General features: G+C 44.2%; 1 protein-coding gene across 3 annotated transcripts in view; it reads left to right on the top strand.

Moving 5' to 3' along the window:
• Positions 1-1878: 1878 nt before the first annotated feature.
• Positions 1879-24237, top strand: part of MYO1A (myosin IA) — a 159148-nt gene continuing 136789 nt past the window's right edge. For all 3 annotated transcript variants that reach the window (XM_068267480.1, XM_068267483.1, XM_068267484.1), the window contains exon 1: positions 1879-2000. The gene's annotated coding sequence lies outside the window, so the exon portion shown is untranslated. The remainder of the gene's footprint in view (positions 2001-24237) is intronic.

Raw genomic sequence — 24237 nt, forward strand, 5'->3', positions numbered from 1 at the left:
AAGCAATGCAGGGCAAGATAGCCCTTAAAGAGAGAGAGCACAGAGACAGAATGTATGGGTGTCCACCAATCTAGTCGCCACCCAGCGAAGGTGAACACGCAACAACGGAAACAAAGGGTGAACGCAATCGCAAGAGTAGCGATAGCCAATAGTGACACAAGACCGAATTCGACAGAGCACAAGTGTAACAAGAAAGACATAGCAAATAACAACGATCAGAACATCGAGGAAAATAACAAACGCTAGCTAAACGCGAACACCGCACTCATTCGCAACAACGAACGCGTTTAAGACACGATCACTGCGCGTTAGGCGCCCAGTGATAAGCGTGCCACCCTAACTAACCAAAGTAACAGAAACACGAAATAGAGAACGCGAACGCTTGCTAAACGGTTACCCCACCGAGCCAACAGCAAGCGTTCGTACCAGACGAGACAGACAGAAGGAGCAAGTCAGATTGGATCCACTGCTCCTCCGCAAAAGCAAGTGCGATCCCAACAGACAAAACGATTTGCTACCGCCAACCGCTGGCGACAGCGCAATCGCAAGAACAAGACACGACAGAATAGGCAGTACAAATATACACAATCCTGACTGCACTAAACAGGAATGCAAGGAGCACTCCCAAAGGGATTCTACTCTAAGCTAGCAATAATAACCAACAATGAGCAGAGGGCTGAGACTCTAGGCAAGTTAGCAGGAACAAACCATCATGACCAGCAAGGAATTCTGGGGAGAAATGTTTTTTATACTGCAAGCCATCAGAGGAAGCAGCTAGGCAATTTGCATGACAAGTAGATGCAAATTCCTCACCAGCAGAGCAACTTTGAAACTTGCATAGTGAAGACAGGTCTCTTTTCCAGAGGCCTGCAGCACTCAGACCTAAAGAATGGTCAAACAGCTGTCTGGCTGTGCAGACAGCAGAGCAGATCATTACAGACACATGGGCAAATAAAATGTGTGGGTTTTATGTATAATAAGACATTTTATTTTATAATCATAAATCCTGAAAACTAAGAAATAATGTTTTTTTTACATTTTTTTCTTAATATTCTTTTTAAGAGGCATACAAAATAAATTTATTTCGGTTTGAGAAGTTACGATAAAGTTATTAGTGAATAAATGGGCTGGAACGTGATGTGAAAATTGCTCTTGTTTTTAAAGTGAACCTAAAGTCAACCCAAAAAAATGAGATGAACTCACCTGGGGCTTCCCTCAGCCCCCTGCAGACGATCGGTGCCCTTGCAGCCCCGCTCCGATGGCCCAGGACCCGCCGGAGGGAGGCCGCATTAGCAGCATAGGGGGCGATATACAGTCTGGGAACGCGAACAATCACTCGCGTTTCCATGCCTGTCGGCCGGTGGCGGCCAAACGGGAAGTGTTCGCCGGCGGGTCCTGGGCCATCGGAGTGGGGCTGCGAGGGAACCAATCGTCTGCAGGGGGCTGAGGGAAGCCCCAGGTGAGTTCATCTCATTTTTTTTGGGTGACTTTAGGTTCTCTTTAAGGGGGAAAAAACTGTGGTTGGGAAGTGATTAATTATTGCCTTTGGAAACAGAATTAGTTTGACAGCAAAGCAGATTGGTAATACATTTACACTTTTTGTTCTAACTATAATTACTGGTTTATTTTTCCTGCAGCTTGAATAATATGCTTTAGTCGTTCTGTTACTGATATCTGTTCTTTGACAGTACAAAGGTGCATATCTTATTGAGTGCATTCATGCTTTTGGTACTTGTGGTTTGCAGTGCTGTGAGCTCTCAGGTAGGGGGTGTTCCAGTCTAAATCTCTGAGCTCCTAGTAAGGAAATAGGTGTGGTAATGGAAGGGCTGAGCTGAGCTGTTAGTGCTGCCTGTCATTAGCTTCAGCTGCCACACCATGGACAGCTCCATGTGAGCACAATCACCAGCATTCTGCTCCTGTAGCCTGGTGGCCCCTCGGAGCTCTGTACAGTCACACCACCTGCATAAGAGACCTGAATACACAATCTGCTTGGTGGGAAGGTGAGTGTCATTTTGCTGTGATTTAAGCACTGGAAGAACAAAGTACAGCTGACCCATACTTATCTGCAGATTACTTCCTCCTCTTTGGCATTGATGTTAGTTTTCTATTACATGAGAACAGCTGGGGATGTTGTGTGTGGATATACTGCTGACTGCCCTCTCGTAAGGGATTGGAGTGCTTATATTATTTATAAGTGGCCAGCATTTGATGCAGCGCTGTACAACAAGATAGTAAGCCTGACTGTACCAAAGGATGCAATATACTCAGCTTAAGATGCTTATTTCTTGCAGGACCTTTATAAAATGAATGAAACGCCACATAGTGAGGAAATCCTGGCTCATTTAGCTTCCTGTCTGTATTTGCCACAAACTTCTGATGACAGTGTCGTGAACAGAGGGTTCCATAGAGTTTTAGTGTAATGTTACTGCTTTGTATTCTTAAACACATATCCATCCACAGAGAGTTGCATTAATATGTTAGAAGCAGAGGTGTGTCTCTGACAAAGGCAGCCTGTCACTATTGCCTCAGGAAAAACTGTATGGAAAATGGAAAAGCTAAACTAATTGAACTGAAATGTTGTGTTTAACATAAAAATGAGTATCATGTAGATATGAATCAATTTGACTTACACATATCTCACACATGTATAAATGTTTAGTAATGGCTGGATGGGGTTGATCTGCAATGGGTACATTTCTGCAGTACCCGGGTCCATTGCCGGGCGAATTGATCCACTCCTTAAACTTACAAGGAAGTGTTTCAGATCCTGGTGTTGCCATTTTTATGGATCCCTGGTGTTTCTTTTCCTATGTGATATACAGCAAAGCCTCATATACACGATAGATAATGCTTTTCTATCTGAGAATTTAGCATGTGTACAGCCACCTCACATTCCAAAAAAGTTGGTCAGCACCTCCAAAAATTAGCTGTTTTAGATTAAAACATAGCTCTTTTATTAAAAAAAAGTTTAAAATCCATAAAAGCAGATGGACATCATATGGGGCTAAGTTCCAACGACAGCCCGCTGCTTCAGACCTCTCAGCCTTTCTTCAGGCTGGACAGTCCCACAGAATGTGGGACTGTCCAGCCTGAAGATAGGCTGAGAGGTCTGAAAGGTCTGAAGCAGCGGGCTGTCACTGGAACTTAGCCCCATACGGTGTCCATCTGCTTTTATGGAATTTAAACTTCTTTGAATAAAATAGCTATATTTTAATCTAAAAGAGCTAATTTTTGGAGGTGCTGACCAACTTTTTTGGTATGTCTGTTGCCGTCCAAGAGGTACTCAAGGGCGGATGGTCTTAGCACTCCAGTTTTTTTTATCTTGAAACCGTGGGTGCTGATCACACTTTTTGAATACAGCCACCTCACAATCACTAATCAATGAGAGGTGAATGAGTGCATTGCCAGTGGTGTACCAATAAGGGTTTCAGAGGTTGCGACCGCACCGAGGCCCCTAGGCTGGAGGGGCCCACTAGAGGCCCAACTTCATCCATCTTATTGGCTTTTTATTAGTGCTGTGCTGATAATGAACATCTCTATATGTGCATTGCATAGTAGTAACCCTTAACACGCTATTGTCTTACTCTTGTTACACCTCTCTGGCACTGCAGCTGTCCTTGTTAGATTTGGGGGCTCCATATCAAAAAAAATTCTCCTTAGTTACACCATTACGCATTGCCCATTATTCAATTCACTATTTTTAAAGTCTAAGTTTTCTCCTAGGAAGTTTTTATCTTCTCTTTAAAATAACTTTTCAGGACTTTGCAACTGAAAAAGTACCAAATAGTAGCGGGAAAAGTACTGTCAAAGTATTTCAAGAGTATTTTCTTGCTTGCTGGTGGCTTATTAGGCATTGTATTGAAAACTTATGAGAAAAATATATTTGAATAGGGGCCATTGGGCCTGATCCAATTCCCCTTTCTCCTAGGAAATTCCGTAATTTTTCACCTTCTGCTTAAATAACTTTTCAGCCTTCTGCAACTGAAAAAGTACCAAAATGTAAGAAAAAAAAGTAGTGTCAAACTTATTCTGTTTTTTTATTCTTTTCTTGCTTGCTGGTGGCTTTAAAGAGAAACTCCGACCAAGGATTGAACTTTATCCCAATCAGTAGCTGATACCCCCTTTTACATGAGAAATCTATTCCTTTTCACAAACAGACCATCAGGGGGCGCTGTATGAATGATATTGTGGTGAAACCCCTCCCACAAAGAAATTATGAGTACGTACTCTTGGCAGTTTCCTGTCTGTGAAACTTGCTGCATTGTGGGAAATAGCTGTTTACAGCTGTTTCCAACTGCCAAAAAAACCATGCAGCAGCTACATCACCTGCCAACAGTAAAAATGGCACCATGTGATAAATGTCAGAATGTAAATCAGGGATTTAAAAGATTTTACAATGAGCAAACACTGACTAAATCATTTATACATAATTATTGTAAAAATGTAGCACTTTTTTATTACATTATTTTCACTGGAGTTCCTCTTTAAAGGCGTTTTATTAATAAAATGTGAAAATCATGTAGGAGAAAACTTGAAGAAAAAGTGAATTGGAGCGGGCCTTTTGCATTTTTACCATTAGTCATCCCTCCTTTCTTCTCCATTGATCATGCATTATTCAGCAATAACCAATCTGCATGTCTGTACGGTGCTCATTCTCACAATGTTGTCCTAACGATCTGTCTACAGTTGCTAAGGGGGACATCTATTGTGCATGTGTACAAGGCTTTTGCCTGAATCTAGCTGTAAGATCCCAATTGGCTATTGGCTGACTGGAGCAGTGGATCTCCTACATCCAGCCTGAAGATTGCATAGAGATGAGTCAGCTAGAAGTGAGTGTAAGTGGGTCCATGCCAAGCTATCAGTGTAGTATGGGAAGTAATAGTTGGAAGTATTCAGGGTATTGCAGAACTGTATCGCTAGGCACTCTCTGAGCCTGATTTATATCTCTAGTGATCTCAGAGGATCCACACTGTGGCTGTCATAAGCGTTCCTGCAAACCTACACTGGATTAATTAAAGGTGGTCTGTTTTTAAGTGGCTAGGACTGTCCATCCTTACGTGGGCCATGTCAGATCATAGTGAGGGCTGCTGAGAGGGTTATGGTCTTTTCACACTGGTGCAGTGCGATTTGGAAAAATCGCACCGTGCCAGAACCGAAAAGTTGCACTGAGCGTTATTGCCACGGTGCGACCCCAGGCAAAAAAATTAATATGCACTCCCGGGCGGAAGTCACACGGTAATGCACTGCAGCTTTCACTTCTGTTGCTTTGCATCGCAGGCAATGTGTGATGTTCTACTGCCTGTTAAAGAGGAACTCCTGTGAAAATAATGTAATAAAAAAGTGCTTCATTTTTCCAATAATTTTGTATAAATGATTTAGCCAGTGTTTTCCCATTGTAAAATCTTTCCTCTCCCTGATTTACATACTGACATTTATCACATGGTGAGATTTTTACTGCTGGCAGGTGATGTCAGTGGAAGGAGATACTGCTTGCTTTTTTGGCAGTTGGACCCAGCTGTTATTTCCCACAATGCAACGAGGTTCACAGACAAGAAACTTTCAGAAACATGGTCCTGACATCACACTGTGGGAGGGGTTTTACCACAATATCAGCCAAACAGAGCCCCCTGATGATCCGTTTGTGGAAAGGAAAATATTTCTCATGGGAAAGGGGGTATCAGCTACTGATTAGGATGAAGTTCAATTCGTGGTGACGGTTTCTCTTTAGCGCCTTTGTGACAAGCTGCAGTAGGAGAGAGGACCCCGAAGTTGCCTAAGTGCATTTGCATGCCTGCATTTACGGCAACAGGGTTTTTATTGTTTATTAAATCCAGGAACGCCTGTTTATTTTTTCTTAGAAAAGGTGCACCATGTACATGACTGCAATCCCAAAGCAAACCAATGAATCCCTTATGCAGGGGTGTAACTACAGTGCCACAGCCCACAGGCCCAGTGCCACACCATTCAAAGTTCATATAGTAGCTATCACTACAACTGCCAGGCTCGGTTCCCACTACAGCAGAAAAACAACATTTTTTGTGTGTTTACCCACAATGAAAAATTGACAGTGAATGGATCATATTTTATAAATACATCTGTTCACACTTGTGAGTCTGCAATAAATCCATTGGCTCCAGTGTGGTAAGCGGAACTTGCTCTTGTACAGTCTACGATTCTTCAGGGAGAACATATGTTTCCCATATAGCTTATGGTGGAAATGCCCAGACTCCAACTGGGCCACAAGCGGAGAATACACTGGCATCTCCCGCTGGCTATGGCTATTGGAGACCGGCTCAAGTGGAAACCCAGCCTACACCAATATAGAGCTTATAACTAGCAGCTGAAGGACAAGCCCTAGGTGGGCCCTATGTTTAAAATTCCAAGTGCAGTCACCACCTCTGCACCAAATCCCAGGTGCAGTCACCACCTCTGCACCAAATCCCAGGTGCAGTCACCACCTCTGCACCAAATCCCAGGTGCAGTCACAACTTCTGCACCAAATCCCAAGTGCAGTCACAACCTCTGCACCAAACCCAGGTGCAGTCACAACTTCTGCACCAAATCCCAAGTGCAGTCACAACCTCTGCTCCAAATCCCAGGTGCAGTCACAACCTCTGCACCAAATCCCAAGTGCAGTCACAACCTCTGTACCAAATCCCAGGTGCAGTCACAACCTCTGCACCAAATCCCAAGTGCAGTCACAACCTCTGCACCAAATCCCAGGTGCATACAACCTCTGCACCAAATCCCAGGTGCAGTCACAACCTCTGCACCAAATCCCAGGTGCAGTCACAACTTCTGCACCAAATCCCAAGTGCAGCCACAACTTCTGCACCAAATCTCAGGTGCAGTCACCACCTCTGCACCAAATCCCAAGTGCAGTCACAACCTCTGCACCAAATCCCAGGTGCAGTTACAACCTCTGCACCAAATCCCAGGTGCAGTTATAACCTCTGTACCAAATCCCAGGTGCAGTCACAACCTCTGCACCAAATCCCAGGTGCAGTCACAACCTCTGCACCAAATCCCAGGTGCAGTCACAACCTCTGCACCAAATCCCAGGTGCAGTCACAACCTCTGCACCAAATCCCAGGTGCAGTCACAACTTCTGCACCAAATCCCAGGTGCAGTCACAACCTCTGCACCAAATCCCAGGTGCAGTCACAACCTCTGCACCAAATCCCAGGTGCAGTCACAACTTCTGCACCAAATCCCAGGTGCAGTCACAACCTCTGCACCAAATCCCAGGTGCAGTCACCACCTCTGCACCAAATCTCAGGTGCAGTCACAACTTCTGCACCAAATCCCAGGTGCAGTCACAACCTCTGCACCAAATCCCAGGTGCAGTCACAACCTCTGCACCAAATCCCAGGTGCAGTCACAACTTCTGCACCAAATCCCAGGTGCAGTCACCACCTCTGCACCAAATCCCAAGTGCAGTCACAACCTCTGCACCAAATCCCAGGTGCATACAACCTCTGCACCAAATCCCAGGTGCAGTCACAACCTCTGCACCAAATCCCAGGTGCAGTCACAACTTCTGCACCAAATCCCAAGTGCAGTCACAACCTCTGCACCAAATCCCAAGTGCAGTCACTACCTCTGCACCAAATCCCAGGTGCAGTTACAACCTCTGCACCAAATCCCAGGTGCAGTTACAACATCTGCACCAAATCCCAGGTGCAGTCACAACCTCTGCACCAAATCTCAGGTGCAGTCACAACTTCTGCACCAAATCCCAGGTGCAGTCACAACCTCTGCATCAAATCCCAGGTGCAGTCACAACCTCTGCACCAAATCCCAGGTGCAGTCACAACTAGAGGTTGAGCTGAAATTTTCGTAATTTCGCATTACTATAATTACGCATGCGAAATTTGCGATTACGATGCGAAATTAGCGTAGCGAAATTGCCATTAAAATCGTAATTGAAAATACCGTAAGCGTAATTTTCAACGCGAAATTTCGCGTTTCGTTCATGCCGTAATTTCGCATTAAACGCTACCGTAATTTCGCGTTAAACCGTAACGCTCCGTATAATATAAAAAAGCCGCCGACTTTAAGGGTTAATAGCAAAGCCCCCTTAAATGCTAAGAGCCTCAAATTTGGAGAATATATTAAGGAGATCAGGAGGAATAAGAGGAAAAAAAATGTTTCAAAAAGACCTTATAGTTTTTGAGAAAATCGATGTTAAAGTTTCAAAGGAAAAATGTAAACATTTAAAAACCCGCCGACTTTAACGGTTAATAGCAAAGCCTGCTTAAAGTTTAGGAACACCAAATTCCCAGGGTATATTAAGGGGATCAGTGGGAATAAGAGGAAAAAATTTTTTTTCAAAAAGACCTTATAGTTTTTGAGAAAATCGATTTTTAAGTTTCAAGGGCGAAAATGTCTTTTAAATGCGGAAAATGTCAGGTTTTTTTGCACAGGTAACAATAGTGTATTATTTTCATAGATTCCCCCAAGTGGGAAGAGTTTTACTTACTTCGTTCTGAGTGTGGGAAATATAAAAAAAAAACGACGTGGGGTCCCCCCTCCCAGACCTCTTTAACCCCTTGTCCCCCATGCAGGCTGGGATAGCCAGAATGCGGAGCACCGGCCGCGTGGAGCTCCGCACCCTGACTATACCAGCCCGCATGGTCCATGGATTGGGGGGTCTCGGAAGGGGAGGGGCAGCCAAGCTTTCCCCTCCCCCTCCGAGCCCTTGTCCAATCCAAGGACAAGGGGCTCTTCTCCACCTCCGATGGGCGGTGGAGGTGGAGGCCGCGATTTCCTGGGTGGGGGGTTCATGGTGGAATCTGGGAGTCCCCTTTAAAAAGGGGTCCCCCAGATGCCCACCCCCCTCCCAGGAGAAATGAGTATAGAGGTACTTGTAGTACCCCTTACCCATTTCCTTTAAGAGTTAAAAGTAAATAAACACACAAACACATAGAAAAAGTATTTTAATTGAACAAAAAACATAACCACGAAAAAAGTCCTTTAATATTCTTAATTAACCATTAATACTTACCTGTCCCTTTAAATAAATGATCCCACGCAATATCCTCGGAAATGTTCTATCAGTTACAATGTAACAAAGTTATTACAATATAACAACTTTGTTACATTGTAACTACGCCGCACCCGACGTCACTCACCGCCGCCGCCGCCACCGCGTCTGCGCTGCAGGACCCGAGCTCTGAGCTATAGCTCAGAGCTCTCAAAAGCATCTTTGTATTTGGGCTCCAAGGAGCCCCATTGGTCCTTAGCAGACCAATGGGGTTCCTTCTGATTTGAAGGAACCCCATTGGTCTGCTAAGGACCAATGGGGCTCCTTGGAGCCCAAATACAAAGATGCTTTAGAGAGCTCTGAGCTATATAGCTCAGAGCTCTGTCGGGTCCGTGCAGGACGCTAAGTCCCCGCCGGCTCCGCTGCCCTCCCCGCCTCTCCCACATGTCACCCACATGTGGGTGACATGTGGGTGACAGATGTGGGCGGGGTGGACAGCGGGAGCTGCGGGGACTTAGCGTCCTGCACGGACGCGTATGCGGCGGCTGAGCGGCGAGTGGCGTCGGGTGCGGCGTAGTTACAATGTAACAAAGTTGTTACATAATAACTTTGTTACATTGTAACTGATAGAACATTTCCGAGGATATTGCGTGGGATCATTTATTTAAAGGGACAGGTAAGTATTAATGGTTAATTAAGAATATTAAAGGACTTTTTTCGTGGTTATGTTTTTTGTTCAATTAAAATACTTTTTCTATGTGTTTGTGTGTTTATTTACTTTTAACTCTTAAAGGAAATGGGTAAGGGGTACTACAAGTACCTCTATACTCATTTCTCCTGGGAGGGGGGTGGGCATCTGGGGGACCCCTTTTTAAAGGGGACTCCCAGATTCCACCATGAAACCCCCACCCAGGAAATCGCGGCCTCCACCTCCACCGCCCATCGGAGGTGGAGAAGAGCCCCTTGTCCTTGGATTGGACAAGGGCTCGGAGGGGGAGGGGAAAGCTTGGCTGCCCCTCCCCTTCCGAGACCCCCCAATCCATGGACCATGCGGGCTGGTATAGTCAGGGTGCGGAGCCCCACGCGGCCGGTGCTCCGCATTCTGGCTATCCCAGCCTGCATGGGGGACAAGGGGTTAAAGAGGTCTGGGAGGGGGGACCCCACGTCGTTTTTTTTTTATATTTCCCACACTCAGAACGAAGTAAGTAAAACTCTTCCCACTTGGGGGAATCTATGAAAATAATACACTATTGTTACCTGTGCAAAAAAAACTGACATTTTCCGCATTTAAAAGACATTTTCGCCCTTGAAACTTAAAAATCGATTTTCTCAAAAACTATAAGGTCTTTTTGAAAAAAATTTTTTTCCTCTTATTCCCACTGATCCCCTTAATATACCCTGGGAATTTGGTGTTCCTAAACTTTAAGCAGGCTTTGCTATTAACCGTTAAAGTCGGCGGGTTTTTAAATGTTTACATTTTTCCTTTGAAACTTTAACATCGATTTTCTCAAAAACTATAAGGTCTTTTTGAAAAAAAATTTTTTCCTCTTATTCCTCCTGATCTCCTTAATATATTCTCCAAATTTGAGGCTCTTAGCATTTAAGGGGGCTTTGCTATTAACCCTTAAATTCGGCGGCTTTTTTATATTATACGGAGCGTTACGGTTTAACGCGAATTTACGGTAGCGTTTAATGCGAAATTACGGCATGATACGACTGTAATGCGAAAATTACGCGAAAATTACGCTTACGCGAAATTTCGCGAAATCCTTCTTCGTTACGATTATGTACTTACGGCCATAATCGTAATTACACTAATTACGCGAAATTTCGCAAAATCGTAATTAGGTCATTACGCTCATCTCTAGTCACAACTTCTGCACCAAATCCCAGGTGCAGTCACCACCTCTGCACCAAATCCCAAGTGCAGTCACAACCTAATAAAATAAAGAAAGGCCATGAGGACCACAGTGTTTCTGCTCATCCGCTGCGATCCATGTGGCCTCAAATTCTGTGTCCTGGAAAAACTGACCCCAAGCTGGAGGGGATGTAACCGGCTCAGTGAGCTCTCAAAATTGGAGACCCGTTGGATACACAAACTGGGGTCACTGACACCTAATGGACTAAACATTGAGGTTGATATCAATTGTTTTATTTCAAATGACTAATAGGTCTGAGGTGTAGAAAGGCTGGTTTGACAGCTCGATTCAGATGGGGGGGGGGTTGTTTATAACTTTCGCTCGCTGCCTTTTATGTATATCGCATTTATTTTTATTTACTCTCATTTTTACCTACAATTAATTTTTTATAGGTGTGGAAACTCTATTTCTTATATGTAATTGGGATCTTTATGCTCTAAATACGCATGTAGGAATATACCTCATTTCTCTAGTGATGAGCTGCGCTATAAATGGCTAGACAGATTAAGAGGATAGAAATCTGGCGTTTTGAGTACGCTGGGAGGGCGGTAGGATGGCGGCAATAGGCGTTGCTATATTGCAAGCCTATGAGCTGCTTGCCGCTCATGAACAAGATACATGGATCGGAGTGGAGGGGGGTGGGGTTTTTGGTGATGTGACGTGGGGACCGCATACACTATTGTTGCAAGGCTTTTGGGAGCGGAGGGAAATATATGACCTACGGAAAAAGCGGTTTTAAACAGTAGGTGTGGGGAGATGTATTAGGGATTTGATGAATCTAGTACTGTCCGTGGGGTATGTGGAAATGTCTACTTTTATGTATTTTCACTTATTGTGATCGTCCGTAATCTTTATGTAATGTTGCTAACTGCCAGCCAGGCTTCCGCCCCCAGTGTTGAGTGGTCCTATTGACGAGCACCCTAGTCGGGGTCACATGACAGTGGGAGGCGGCATGGGCGGGCATATGCACATTTAAACCCATTAGTGTGGTGCGTGTCCAGAGCCCCTGATGAGTCACGCCCCTTTGAGTGACGAAACGCGTAGGGCGGAGCATCTGGATACGCACGCTCCTTTTATCCACACCACGGACGGACACAGCCGGCGCTGCGGCGGGGAAGCCTGGAGGGCGGCCTACGTCTCTGTGAGATGCGCTTTATATACTTTTTTATCTGACCTAAATATTGCTGTTTACCGATGTGCCTGGCTTAAAGTACACCTCTGATTTAATGGCTGCTATATATTGATGTGCCTGGTTTAAAGCATACCTCTGGTGAGCAGGGGAAAACGGGGGGGAGTGTGACCCCCAACCTGCATGCGGTGATTGTCCCTATTTTGCACAGTGTGTGAGTTTACACAGGGTGTACTAGTGCTAAAGGATTACACGCTATGCATATATCCCTTTTAACCTAGGTGGTGAAACAGGCAACATATCTGAGTCAACCCCGGATGCGCTGCTGTGATTGGATTTTATTTGCTGCGAAGGGGACTTTGGTTTCACTTCTGGACAGTGAGCTGCAAGCTGGGTGACTGTGTAGGGTGGTGAGCGCTGTATCTGTCTGTTATACAACCTCTGCACCAAATCCCAGGTGCATACAACCTCTGCACCAAATCCCAGGTGCAGTCACAACCTCTGCACCAAATCCCAGGTGCAGTCACAACTTCTGCACCAAATCCCAAGTGCAGTCACAACCTTTGCACCAAATCCCAAGTGCGGTCACAACCTCTGCACCAAATCCCAGGTGCAGTTACAATCTCTGCACCAAATCCCAGGTGCAGTCACAACCTCTGCACCAAATCCTAGGTGCAGTCACAACCTCTGCACCAAATCCCAGGTGCAGTCACAACTTCTGCACCAAATCCCAGGTGCATACAACCTCTGCACCAAATCCCAGGTGCAGTCACAACCTCTGCACCAAGTCCCAGGTGCAGTCACAACTTCTACACCAAATCCCAAGTGCAGTCACAACCTCTGCACCAAATCCCAAGTGCGGTCACAACCTCTGCACCAAATCCCAAGTGCGGTCACAACCTCTGCACCAAATCCCAGGTGCAGTTACAACCTCTGCACCAAATCCCAGGTGCAGTCACAACCTCTGCACCAAATCCTAGGTGCAGTCACAACCTCTGCACCAAATCCCAGGTGCAGTCACAACTTCTGCACCAAATCCCAGGTGCAGTTACAACCTCTGCATCAAATCCCAGGTGCAGTTACAACCTCTGTACCAAATCTCAGGTGCAGTCACAACCTCTGCACCAAATCCCAGGTGCAGTCACAACCTCTGCACCAAATCCCAGGTGCAGTCACAACCTCTGCACCAAATCCCAAGTGCAGTCACAATCTATGCACCAAATCCCAGGTGCAGTCACAACCTCTGCACCAAATCCCAGGTGCACTAACAACCTCTGCACCGCCTGTAATTGCACCAATAGCTTTTATCAACTCTCACTGTATTCCTAATATGACACAGTAGAGGGTTGGAATATTTGTTATATTAAAGTATTCCTTACTGTAAAACACTTTCTGTAAAACACACGGCCACCTGCATTGTATAGCAAGATGACAGTGTGCCCCGACTCCTGTTTCCTGAGAGTTCAGCTGTAATGATTACGCCTGTTTTTTTCTACCACCAATATGTTGGTGCAAGTACCAAATTTGATTCTTTATATACTATTATGAGTTGTTGTTTTTTTGTTTTGGTTTTTAAAACAACAACTTTACTCAAAATTCCCAAGGTGATGTTAGATGCTGTAACATTTCTAGCACCTGATCAATGTGTAGTACAACAACATCAAAGTAGCAGGTATCACTGGGTCATTTACTACGACCTCTGCACACCATAAATGCTATAAAATATTAACAAATGAATCACAATATTCAGATTATTCTGACACTCATAAAAGTTGTGTTCTCTATAATCTATCAATAGAAATCTCCTAGGACACTAGTGAAACAATGGTGTGCAAAATCAAATGAATTCCTGGTAATACCTGAACTGCAATTTAAAATCACATATTGGGCTTGACCCACCTGTTCAGTAAACATTTCATATGAGGTAAATAACCTCATGCAGAAAAAAACATTTTGTCTTTATTATTCACTAAGATTTCACACATGCGGTAGCAGTTCGGCAATTTACCGAAAAGCATAGCTTCAGTTCACTAAGACCTGTTTGGTAATATGCAGAGGCCTTGGAGTAGGTCTCTAATCTTTGTGAATTGATATTTTTTGGCATTTATTGAGGTATTTTCCGCACAAGTCGGTAATGTACCGGATAAATGGACATGTATGCCTGTAGAGTACTTTCTGAGCATTATGGGATTTGTGGGCAGTATATGTGGAGGTAATATACCCACATTGTCAGTGTCTGACAGCCCTGGTCCTAGTCCGTGATTGGCATTAACACACAGGTAGATTGGTTTTTGGAGATCATATCTTAATTAAAAAAAAATCTGTGTGGTGAGCATAGAATGTATTCATTTGACTAACCCTGTCTAGGTTGTTTGAAAATGTGCCACACAGACCTCAATTTATAGCACTGGTATCTGTAGGCATTTGTCTTTTTGGAGTGTTAGGGCTCATTTCCATGTGCATTGTTGCATTTTCACGAACTGAAAATTTGCATGTTAATAAAAGTCTATGGTCTCATTTCCATTAACCTTTTACGACCCTATGTCAGACTATGTCCGACAATGGTGTTTTCTTATTTATCATCAATGTTGGATATACAGTGGGTTGCAAAAGTATTCGGCCCCCTTGAAGTTTTCCACATTTTGTCACATTACTGCCAGAAACATGCATCAATTTAATTGGAATTCCATGTGAAAGACCAGTACAAAGTGGTGTACATGTGAGAAGTGGATTGAAAATCATACATCATTCCAAACATTTTTTACAAATAAATAACTGCAAAGTGGGGGTGTGCGTAATTATTCGGCCCCCTGAGTCAATACTTTGTAGAACCACCTTTTGCTGCAATTACAGCTGCCAGTCTTTTAGGGTCTACCAGCTTTGCACATCTAGAGACTGAAATCCTTGCCCATTCTTCTTTGCAAAACAGCTTCAGCTCAGTCTGATTAGATGGACAGCGTTTGTGAACAGCAGTAGATCTTGCCACAGATTCTCGATTGTATTTAGATCTAGACTTTGACTGGGCCATTCTAACACATAGATATGTTTTGTTTTAAACCATTCCATTGTTGCCCTGGCTTTATGTTTAGGGTCATTGTCCTGCTGGAAGGTGAACATCCGCCTCAGTCTCAAGTCTTTTGCAGTCTCCAAGAGGTTTTCTTCCAAGTTTTCCCTGTATTTGGCTCCATCCATCTTCCCATCAATTCTGACCAGCTTCCCTGTCCCTGCTGAAGAGATGCACCCCCAGAGCATGATGCTGCCACCACCATATTTGACAGTGGGGATGGTGTGTTCTGAGTGATGTGCAGTGTTAGTTTTCCACCACACATAGCGTTTTGCATTTTTGCCAAAAAGTTCCATTTTGGTCTCATCTGACCAGAGCACCTTCTTCCACATGGTTGTTGTGTCCCCCACATGGCTTATGGCAAACTGCAAACGGGACTTCTTATGATTTCTGTTAACAATGCCTTTCTTCTTGCCACTCTTCCATAAAGGCCAACCTTGTACAGTGCATGACTTATAGTTGTCCTATGGACAGAGTCTCCCACCTGAGCTGTAGATCTCTGCAGCTCGTCCAGAGTCACCATGGGCCTCTTGACTGCATTTCTGATCAGGTGGATGGCCTTGTCTTGGTAGGTTTACAGTTGTGCCATACTCCTTTCATTTCTGAATGATCGCTTGAACAGTGCTCCGTGGGATGTTCAAGGCTTTGGAAATCTTTTTGTAGCCTAAGCCTGCTTTAAATTTCTCAGTAACTTGATCCCTGACCTGTCTTGTGTGTTCTTTGGACTTCACGGTGTTGTTGCTCCCAATATTCTCTTAGACAACCTCTGAGGCCCTCACAGAGCAGCTGTATGTGTACTGACATTAGATTACACACAGGTGCACTCTATTTAGTCATTAGCATTCATCAGGCAATGTCTATAGGCAACTGACTGCACTCAGATCAAAGTGGGACGAATAATTATGCACACACCACTTTGCAGTTATTTATTTGTAAAAAATGTTTGGAATCATGTATGATTCCAAACATTTTTTACAAATAATCATGTATGATTTTCGTTCCACTTCTCATGTGTACATCACTTTGTGTTGGTCTTTCACGTGTAATTCCAATAAAATTGATTCATGTTTGTGGCAGTAATATGACAAAATGTGGAAAACTTCAAGGGGGCCGAATACTTTTGCAAGCCACTGTAGTCTAACACAGGACAGCTGCCAGTAGGGGCGTCGGTGCTGGATCTAGTCCAGCAAGTCATCAGCCCCATTAGATCAAAGTGTTGGATTAAGTCTGACACTATGATCACTGCTGTGGTCTGCTGCTGTGCCATGTAAAAGCAATATTAAGTGGCTGCATTTGGGCTCGCCCCTAGGGGCACCATCACTGGATCTAGTCCGGCATGGCCTCAGGCTATTTGGACCAAAGGGGAGAAAAGATGGTTCCTGGGTTTTTAAAGGTGCTTCTTCTGCATATTATTAGAAACATTTTAAATGTTTTGTACTATTTGGCTCCATGCCAGGAGCACTGCTGTGTCCTTCTACATGTGCAATAAATACAATTGTTTGGACAATACCGACACAGGTGCGGTATGCCATTATTCTTCTCATAGTTTCTATGTAGATCAAATTGTAGAACAAAGGTCAACCCTTTGAGCCTCTTTGGCACCACACTGCGCAATACCATATTTACACAGGCACGCGTGCAATGGTGGGTGAAGCCACAGCGCACAAGTTAGCTTCCTGGAGTCAGAGTTCAGTCAGAGTACCCGTTCTGCACACTCATTTTTGGTCTGGAGCTTAAAGTATCAGAGGTAGAAGCCCAGCAGGGTAGCCAGCAATATGCATTGCTTAAAATAAAATAAATATGGCAGTCTTTGTATCCTTCTCAGTATAGGATCACTTTAAAAAATAGGCTGATGTCTTATTTTAAAGTAAACCTGTTATAGGGGGGGGGGGGGGGGGGGGTTGTAAAATGTAGATACTTACCTCAGCAGTGGGAAGCCTTTGTATGGTCCAGAGGCTTACAGATCCTCTTCAAGCCCATCACTCCAGCACAGGACACTCTTCTTCTTCTTGCTGCACTCCTGGCTATTGATGAGGGTATGCCAACTGGGCATGTGTAAGTAAGGACCGTGCATGTCCAGTAGAATGAAGCTGCTTGTGCACAACTTTTTCCTCTGTGCAGGAGTGCTTCGGTCTACCGGGCATGCACAGTACTTACATGTGCCCAGTACGGATGTATTCATCACTCGTAGTCAGAAGAAACCTATTCAGCAAGCTCTTGTTGAATAGGTTTAGAGAGACCAACTCAGTGCTGGAAGGGTGGTCTGCAGGAGGATCTGGGAAGCCTTTGTACTATACAGAGGCATCCTACTACTGAAGTAAGTATCTAATGTTTTCCCCGCTTTATCTACACTTTAACCACAATCATCTTCTTTATGAAATGCAGGAAAAACAAACCAGGGCTATAACTGGCGGCAGCCAATCAGAAGTCTGATTTTCATATGGGGTGCAGATTTTCTTTACTAGCAATTTGGTCCAGATGATTTACTGACCATGTTTCCAAAGCATGATAAAATATTCTTCCTAGCTGAAGATTAAAGAAAATCATACAAGTTTTGTAGGGAAAAAGTTGCCTCAATCCTGCGAACCATTTAACGTCGGACTACTTTAGTCTGACCAGGATAATCTACAGGTACCAGAGCCAAGGAGAATGTAGGGATGACCTGATATAAGCAGTATATTGTGGTGGAGGATGTCCACCATTATGTACGGAGACTCTGGATACTAACGTGGAAAGGCTTTTCTGGCGTTTCTCCATATCAGTGTCCTGCATGACACTGCAGCAAGGCTGGGAAACCTTGATAACGTGCATCACCATAGCTAGGCCCAGGAGAAGATCATAGATACTGTGTGATCTTTGCTCGCTCATGTAATTATATGTATTTATGGCTTGGAAATGGCTGATAACTCCTACATTTTATTTGTAGTGAAAGATAAGATATGGTTTATTGCATTGGGCAGAGTCAAAGGTGGTTAGAAAGTCTAAAGAAGAAGAATAGAAATCTGCAGAGCAGTAACATTTAACAGGGCTGAAAAAGGAACTACAGCCCTGTGCTAACCTTATTCACTGCATTAACTCCCGTCCACAAGCTGTGTGTATGTTTGTGTGCCAGTCTTTGGGTTGAAGCGTTTCTCTGCATTCTGTGCCAAAGACTGGAGGTTATCTCAGCCTGACCACCACTATTTAGCTGGTTTATGGCTCATCATTGCTAACTTGGCAACTGTGAACTATTTCCATTCATTGCAGTGGTTACACCACAGAGTCCAGTATAAACACCGCCCAACTTTTTGAAATGAGAAAGTGGGACACTTTAAGACATGCCCCTGCCACACCTCTAACCACGCCCCCACCACACCCCTTGCCATGCATATCACAAAGAATTCAGAATCAATAGATGTCATTTTTTCATTCAAACTACACTGGTCCTTTCTATCATCATTCATTTTTCTTCATGTTAACATTTGAAAATAAGAAAAACTATCAATTTATCAATTAATTTAGAAAAATACATATGTTAACACTGATCTGTACATCAGTCCGGGAAGAGACAATGCACATTGTGTTCATGTTTTACATTTCTTGCTAGATAAAGAGGAACTGTAGTCAAAATAACACCATAAATAAAAAAAACTGTTTGCCTATTGTAAAATCTTTCCTCTCCCTGATTTACATTCTGAAATGTATCCCTGGTGGGGACATCTTTAGTTCTGCCAGGTGATCTGTGCGGAATGTTCGTTACTGAGAGGTCCATGCATAGAGGGAGATACTGCTTGCTTGGCATTTGGGAAAAGCCATTATTTCCCACAATGCAACAAGGTTCACGGACAGCAGACTGTCAGCACCTTGGTCATGACATTACATTGTGGGAGCAGTTTCACCACAATATTGCAGAGTAACCAAGCAGCTCGGGGTGACCCAAACCACTAGGAATTTATAGGGGGATAAAAGAGACCGAAAAGACCATACAGCCATATCAATCCATGCCATGAACTGATGAGGACCAAAAGTTGAAAATAGGCTGTCTACATGTGGGGTTGATGTGGCTGTGTAATATTTAAAGCTATAGGCTTGCTATACACCAGCGGTTCTGGATGCTTGCTTGGCTTACAGGGGCGAGAAGAGATAATTTGCATATTCAGTAGTGGTGCATTGTGGGTAACCACAAATGTTCACTTATAGCTGAATTATTGCAAGTTTCCTTCTGTTTTAAGAAGGCAAATTTTACCACAATATTAGACCCCCTGATGATCTATTTGAGAAAAGGAAAAGATTTCTCATGGGAAAGGCGGTATCAGCTACTGATTGGGATGAAGTTCAATCCTTGGTTGAAGTTATCCTTTAAACTTTGTAGCTTTTCGGGCATAACTGGTTGTATGCTTTTCATGCTATACTCCTGTCAGCAGTTTGTGTCACAATGTTGGCTGCAATTGAGTTGCCTTCTAACGCCATACATCCCCACAGCTTAGAGAATTTTCCAGGCTGCCTCCTTCGCAATAGCAGGCTGTTGTGACAACTTGTGCTACAAGTGAGAGCTATACATTACAATATTCTGTATAAATCATTTGCATTTGGCTGTATAACATACTGTTTGTACACTGTTGGAATACTGCTGGATCATTGCTATGTACTATTTTCTATTTTTGTCATATTACTTTATTGCATGATCTGTTTGCATAACACCTTTGCATTAAAGATGAAATTTGCACATTTGAGCAACACAGTGAGTGTGAAAGCATAATTCTCTTAGAAACCATAAGGATAATTGGCTGCAACATCCAAAGGGACATAATGATGTCTACAGGGGAGAGCACCCTCCAGCATCAGAGGGTGAACAGCAGCTACTTGTCATACTGGCCGAACATCTATTCTGGCCGAACTATCCTTCCCCTGACAACAGATGGCTTGGGTGTGTCTGCAACAGTGCAGGATGCCTGACAGATACACGACGGCTCACCTATCTGACAATGTTTGGTTTGATCCAGAGGTGATCTTCATGGCTATGGGTAGTTTATTGCAAAGTGAGCCCTTTTTAGTGAAGATTCAAATGTATGCCTGTGTATGTCTGAAAATGCACATGTGTGCCTGTTTTAATAGCAGTTGTTTGACATTCTATGCTATTAGGCCTCTAAGTACCTGAATTTAACATTTTACCCACTAAGTATGAAAGCAAAACTGACCTATTATTAATACATACCCGATCTATTCTGACCTTTGTTAATCTATTTACATAGCAGTCATGGGGTTACTACTTCCTGCCTGGTCGGGGCTCTTTGAACACTGGAAGTGCCTTCCTCCATTTCTTCAGGAGCCATTGTTAACTTTAACGGAAGCTGATGTAATTTAAATAGCTATTTTTGCTATGTTCATAGGTTGCTATTTATTATGATTTCAGTAGTGGTGTCTCAACAGCAAGAATCACTGTCTGGTAAAATCTCAGTGGAGGATGGGTCTGCAGGGCAAAGAGAACCCCTCGCTTTGCCTCACAGAGGAATAACAATTAGAAAGTAATGTTAATTGCAGCTATAGTGGCATGCTGGGGTAATTTGGGCAACGCAGCCACCCGATAATTACTGTATTTAGGCGGAGTGAAGATAGATGGAGGGACTTTTTAGTGATGAAGGCGGTGCTTATATTGGTGGTCCACAGTGTTCTACCCAGGTGTCTAATTTTGGTGAGCACCCATCTGTAATCGACTTGCCTCTGCATCCTCCTTCTATACTATAAGCAAAGTTGCACCGGCCCTGCTTTCCCGCGTTGCACCCCACCCGGCTACTGTTTCATGCCACCTGGCTGGAATAAGATTCCGAGGAGAACACTGGGCAGAGATTGCGGTGTGGGTGTAGGTTAGCCATCATAGAGGAAGGGTTCAAGTGAGAATAAGGTCAGGTTAGGCAATAGTATAAAATTGGTAAAAATTACCGATATTTGATTATTGGAATTACGTAGCTAGAGCCAAATAGTAGAATTTCCCAATGTTCTACTAACAGATGTCCCCAACACCCAAGTTACCACGGTGCCTTTTTCTATGTATGCTCATAGAGCATATAGTGCCAGAAGGAAGATTTGGATGTTGCCCTGCTTGTTAAACCACTGAACAGGAAGTAGGTTTCAGACACAAATGTTGCTTGGAAACCAGTGTCACATTATGGGTAATAAAATCAGGCGCAGTACTGTAGTGAGAGGCGCAAGAAATCATTGATGTTTATTCAGCATATTGATACATGGAATTAAGATAACATCACAACTTGAAAGTGGGTTACAGAATAATACTGGGGTGGGGGAGGGGTTACTTCTGTCTTCCAACACTGCATAGGTCATCTGGAAACCTATACTGAGGGGCTACATCTGACTACTTATAATGGTGGCTGGATGGTGTAATGGTTAAGGGCTCTGTCTTTGACATGGGAGACCAGGGTTTGAATCTTGGCACTGCCTGTTCAGTAAGCCAGCACCTAGTCAGTAGGAGACCTTTGGCAAGTCTCCCTAACACTGCTACTGCCTATAGAGCGCGCCCTAGTGGCTGCTGCTCTGGTGCTTTGAGTCCGCCAGGAGAAAAGCGCGATATAAATGTTTTTTTTTTTTCTGGCTACATACCCTCGAGGGGGGGAACGGCCGCATCTTGCTACCCGATACTAAAGGCTTCATTGGCTATCTTTTCGGGGGCAGGGGGGGGGGGGGCTGCAACTGGCTACTTTAGGTAGCTGGGGGGGGGGCTGCAACTGGCTACTTTAGGTAGCTTTGCATTGAGCCAGGTGTAGGTTAGAGCAGCTGGCTAACATTCCTCAGGAGAAATATAAAAGATTGATCCCAAATTACAGGAAGTGCTTTAGTTGATACTGCTAATAATGAAAGTCCAGGTACTGGGGAAATGCAGGAATGTTGCTTTTGAAGTGTAGAGATAATGTCTGCACAGTATCTTGAAATTGGCAGTGACTAAAAGAACTGGAATTTGTGGAGGGTAATAATGCATATGATTCATATTGCTTCCACAGATAAGGTATCTTGATTGACCTTTAAGGGGAACTTCAGCCTAAACAAACATACTGTCATTAAGTTACATTAGTTAGGTTAATTCAAATAGATAGGTAATATAATTTCTTACCCACCCTGTTTTAAAAGAACAGGCAAATGTTTGTGATTTTATGGGGATGCTATCTTTTTCATGAGGGCAGCCATCTTTTTGGTTGAAAGGAGGTGAAAGGGAGCATAAGACACAGTTCCAACTGTCCTGTGTCCTGATCACCCCTCCCAGCTGCGTGTGCTAGGCTTCAAATCTCAAATTCATAATGTAAAAAAACAAATTTGCGTCAAAACAGCAGAACGGGAACAAAAACATCAAAAATCCCATCATGTTTTGCACAGCATCAGGGGAAAAATGCCAGGGCAGTTTTCTTCTGTGCAGCTAAAAATGAGTCTTGGGTAAGAAAAACAAAGTTCTGATGCTGTGAAACGTGAAACTGTTAAAGAAACGCCAAGCCTTTTTAGTGCTGCTGAGTAGATTTTGTCTGGAGGTTCACTTTAAAGTCTAACTCCATTTTTCTGGAAAAGTAAAATGATTCACTCCAACCATATACAGTACAATGCATATATAGTCCATATTTGGATTGCAAGTGCTTTGGAAAGACAAGCAAAATATTTATGAAATTTTGACTTTATAAGCAAGCACAGAACGTATACATGACTCACGTCTCCACAACTGAGCTGATGGTTCTTCTCCCTTTGGTGCTGCAGGATTGTACTTAATCAGAATGTAGGGACTGTACAATGTCACATTTCCATCAAATCCTCAAAAGTAAGCAACAGCAACTGTTGCTAGATAAGTTCCTGTTTAAAATGGACCTGAACTCTTGCACAGAACAGAAGGAAAACAGAGAGAAATTAACCCTGTATGCATATAGAGAGTTTAGCCTGTCTAATTCCCCCTCTTCTGTGACTACTCACCTGTGTAATCACCAGTGTAATTTGATCTCTCAGCTGTGTCAGCTGGTAGTAAGTAGACACACTGCAGATTTATTGCAGGATTTGTATCAGCTGCAACAAAAACATGTTTTTCTTTAAATAAAACCTGTACTAATAAAAAGTTCCCCTGGGGGTTACTCACCTCAGTAGGGGGAAGCCTCTGGACCCTATCGAGGCTTCCCCCGTCCTCCTGTGTCCCACAGCGGTCTCTGTGGGGCGCTGTTGCGGCACTTCTGACGGAGATAGGCGAAAATAGCCAATCTCCGTCGGGTCCGCTCTACTGCGCAGGTGCAGGAGACTTGCGCCTGCGCAGTAGAGTGGCCCAACGGAGATCGGCTATTTTCGTCTATCTCCATGGGAAGAGCGGATACTGCACCTGCGCTGGAGCCCGAGAGGTAAATATTTACATCGCCGCCGCTCCGGGAGGATTTTTGCCGCCACCGTGGGACCGAGGAGGACGGGGGAAGCCTCAATAGGATCCGGAGGCTTCCCCTACCCGAGGTGAGTACCCCTCAGGGGAGTTTTTTTCATTACAGATTTTCTTTAAAGGTTATTATGCTGTTGTTTATCTTTTAGAGCAGAAAGGAAGTTCTGAGTTCATGTCCACTTTAAAGAAAACCTGTATTAAGAAAAACACCACGAGGGGTACTTACCTCGTGAGGGGGAAGCTTCTGGATCCTAACGAGGCTTCCCCCGTCCTCTGGTGTCCCTCCGTTACCCTGCCCAGGTCCCCCAAAGTGCGGAGAAGTAAATATTTACCTCTCCGCGATCCAGCGCAGGCATACTAGTGGCTTTTTGTTTGGGCTAGGCAGAAATAGCTGAAGCCGATCGATCCGCTCTACTGCGAAGGCGCGAGCCCAATCGATCCGGCTCTGCAATTTCCGCCTAGCCCGAAGGAAGAGCCGTTACTGCGCCTGCGCTGGATACCGGCGGGGTAAATATAGCAAGCCTTGCCAGGGTTGTCAGGGGAAGGATTGCGGGAGGCTTCGGGGGAGCCAGCGCTGGATTGCCTGCAGCTACAGGGATGGGGAAGCCTCATTGGGACCCTGAGGCTTCCCCCTCCCAAGGTATGTAGTACCCCCAGGGGAGTTTTTTTATTTTTTATACAGGTTCTCTTTAAAGCCACACAAAAAAAAGATTGACGTAAGTCAACAGATAGCAATGATTCCGTTAGTTAAAG

This window comes from Hyperolius riggenbachi, chromosome 2 (genome assembly GCF_040937935.1).
Source record: "Hyperolius riggenbachi isolate aHypRig1 chromosome 2, aHypRig1.pri, whole genome shotgun sequence".
Lineage (NCBI taxonomy): Eukaryota > Metazoa > Chordata > Amphibia > Anura > Hyperoliidae > Hyperolius > Hyperolius riggenbachi.